The sequence below is a fragment of the Petaurus breviceps genome, unplaced genomic scaffold (genome assembly GCF_028583685.1).
Source record: "Petaurus breviceps papuanus isolate PSGF00001 unplaced genomic scaffold, PetGlider_PUasm1.0 400, whole genome shotgun sequence".
NCBI lineage: Eukaryota > Metazoa > Chordata > Mammalia > Diprotodontia > Petauridae > Petaurus > Petaurus breviceps.
The window spans coordinates 3411433-3414831 of record NW_027186316.1 but is presented as its reverse complement, the minus strand read 5'-3'; the positions used below and the strand labels follow the sequence as shown (position 1 = coordinate 3414831).

The following is a 3399-nucleotide window of genomic DNA, read 5'->3' as shown; positions in this document are numbered from 1 at the left end:
ACAAGACCACTCTATTTTGCTTTTTTCAGTACAATGTTAAAAGAGAATTTAAAACAATGCCTATTTAGGTAGTTACTGGTAATCAGTTAAAAATGTTTTATATCCTGAGGCACCTTCCACTGAATCTAAAAGTTGTCAGGATATACTGAATAGTTTTATTTGTTGTGCATTCTAAGTAGGTTAAAATTATTTGAATAAGGGAAGTAAAATGCTCTAATTTCCACACTGTCCATGTATATCAGAGTTCCTTTCTTGAAGCATTCTGGGGCTTCTCAGGATCTGCTTCATTAGTAACTTTTTATTAATAAAGAGAACAAAACATATTGCTTTCAAAATACCAGCATGACATGGTATATGAAGGGCCTTGGAGTCAGGAAAACTTTTGTTCAAGTTCTGAATCTTAATTTCTCAGTGCCCTCCTGGAAGCTCCCCAAGACTATATAAAAGTTAAAGATAGTATAAGTTTGTATTGGTGGAGGAATTTTCCCTACACTCATAAAAACAGAGAACTGGACCAAACAGTAACCAGAAAAAAAAAAGAATAAAAAGAAATGTCAACGACATGGCCAGGAGCATACTTTTTTACATTGAGCTTTCTTTAATTTTGGAATGAGTAAAATATGTACTGTAGTTTTTCTCATTTAGATATGAAAATCTTTTATTTTTCTTGCTTTTTGGAAGGCAGTTGGGGTTAAGTAACTTGCCCAAGGTTACACGGCTAGAATTTTTGTGTGGGTGTTAAGTGTCTGAGGCTGGAACCAAACTCAGGTCCTCCTGACTCTGGGGCCAGCGCTTTACTCACTGTGCTACCTAGCCGCCCCTTAGATGTGAAAATCTTAATGTTAAAATGGACATTAGGGGTAGCTAGGTGGCAGTGAATTGAGCACTGGCTCTGAAGTCAGGAGAACCTGAGTTCAAATCCAGCCTCAGACACTTGATACCAAACTAGCTGTGTGACCTTGGGCAAGTCATTATACCCTAACTGTCTTGTCTTCCCCCCTCCAATAAAAATGGACATTAAATGAAGAGAGCATGCTAACTGATTCAAGAACCACAAAATAGAGATCTTTACTGTTTTCTTACCTTTCCCCCCACCCAAGACAATTTTCACAAGGAGTAATTGAGTCCAGAACACTGTCCTTAAACCTTTTCTTTTCCCAAAGCATCACAAATGGTCTTCTTGAATGAAGGTCTCCCAATTATTTGATGGTCTGGCTGTCACTTGGGTCAGATGGTACTTTCCCTATCCATTTCTTCCGTCTTCTTTTTTCTACTGACGCTTCTTTTCTGTGGTTGGTTTCTTCTTCAGGGGACTCTTTGTGGTCTTCTTTGAATCCTGTTGTTTGTCATCCTTCATGACAGGTTCAGCTCTTTTCAATGATTCCTTCCTTTCTTTGTCTTTCTCATTGGGGAAATTCTTTGACTGTTTAACTCCAAGCTGTTCAAACATCTTCAACCTATTTTCAATCGCCTCCCGAATCAACATGTCAAGTACTACCCTTCCCACCATGTTGTATTCCATTTTCTTACGTACTTCATTCATCAACCATGGTAGGAAATCAATCTCAATTACTCTTTCTATAGGGTCATAGAAGTAACCAGTAACCCTGAGATTGTCAAAGACACTTGGAAGGAGGTCAGCCAGGTAAATCTTAGTATATAAGTGAGCTGCGACTTTCTCTGAAGCCTCCTTCTGTCTGTTGGCCAATGCTTTGTTTTGCTGTCGGCGATTTTCCTTCTCTTTCTGGTGGCGCCTGTCTTGCTCTTCAAGTCATTGTAGTAAGGCCATCTCCATGTTCTGTTTTTCTTCAAACTGCTGTTGTTGCAAGCATATTTCAGCCAATTCTTCCTCTTCTAGGACGTCCATCAAAGCTTGTTCAATGCTCCTTCCCACCAAGACTTCCAACATGGGTTTGACTTCGATGTCAAAGTTAAATAACTCACCTTCAAATATTTGTGTGGCTGCATCTTGGCCAATTTTGACTGGGATGAAGAGTGGCGTTTGGGGCCGGTACAGAAATGAATCCGTTTGGCATTCCTTATTCTTTCGTATTATTCGGTCAGCAAGCTCTTCGAGATACAGCTCTGTCTGTATCCCAACATGCTTCCTTCCTTCTACAGGTTCAGGAGTAATTGGCTGAAGATGTTCCCTGACTCGCTTCCTGGCAAGGGCTTTTTTCTTGGCCTCTTGTCTCTGGAGTACAACGGAATCCGGGTGAGAAATCGGTTGATAGGAATGTAGACCATAAGTATTGCCTCGAATAACCCTTCGGTCGTGCATGATGTTGCCATAGAGGACGAGCTTTTCATCTGACGACCCAAAGTTGTCCCGGAAGCGGCGGCGGTGGCAGTTCAGGGCTCGGGGAGGGCTGGAGAAGGTGTAGGTGCCGGAGGGTTTGGGGCTGGGGTCGGTCACGGTGAAGTTCACTGTGGCGAGGGGAGGCTGCCAAGTGGCCGCCGGGCTTGGCCGAGAAGCAGGGAAAGACTTATGGAGCTGGGCGCCCCCCCGGGAACTACATCTGGTGCCACCAGCAGAGGCTGAGTGGCGGCAGAAAGTGGGCTGGGCGGGGCGAGAAGCGTTCTAGGGAGGTGGGCGGGGCCGTTCCACTCCAGTGACCCTGCAGATGCGGCACAATGCTAGCCTGTAATGACCTGCCTGGTTGCTGGGCAACGGAGAGTTCTTCCTAGTTGTCAAAGTTCTTCCCAACCTGATGCCAACCTAGCTTTCCGGCCTTACTGGCCATTCTTCAGTCCAGTCAAACTGGCCGTTGTTCTGTCCCCCCTCACACATGTCCCGTCTCTATCTTTGTACTGACTCTCCTTTGTGCCTGGAATGCTCTCGATCCTCGTTTTCCCCTCATACACGTCCTTGTCATGTTCAGCTTCCCTGTCTTTGAGATGCAGTTCAAGGGTTATCTTCTACACAAAGCCTTCCCTGGTCCTCTCAAATACTCCCGGGAACTAGTATCTCCCTCCCTCACTCCCCCAACTAACTTGTATTTAACGATAAATATTGTATCTGTAGTCGTCCTGTGTATACACATCCAAGAGTGTTCTGGTCTGAAAGAGATTGGCAATTTATACAAATCAAGACTCGATTTATACTTTTGTTAATTGGGTAGACATAAGAAAGTATTAATAAGGCAGATGAACTTAAAAAGTGTGTGAGCATACGTTACTTTTCTTATGGAGAGCCTGCTTGTTAAACATTACCAGCACACCCCTGTATTACTCTATAAATGATGTTTGAGCTCAGCAGAGCTGCAGCCTTTGTCCATTTCAGACTCATAGACAGGGAAAGCAGCTTCTCCATGCTCACCAACCCATAGGTGGAACATTTAGCATTGAGGATCGATGCTGGCTCCTTATGGGCCAGGGTACTGCACCATTGATTTTTCA

General features: G+C 43.8%; 1 pseudogene; it reads right to left on the bottom strand.

The window, feature by feature from the left end:
* Positions 1–1081: 1081 nt before the first annotated feature.
* Positions 1082–2791, bottom strand: LOC138170964 (radial spoke head protein 3 homolog B pseudogene; annotated as a pseudogene).
* Between the last annotated feature and the right edge of the window lie 608 nt (positions 2792–3399).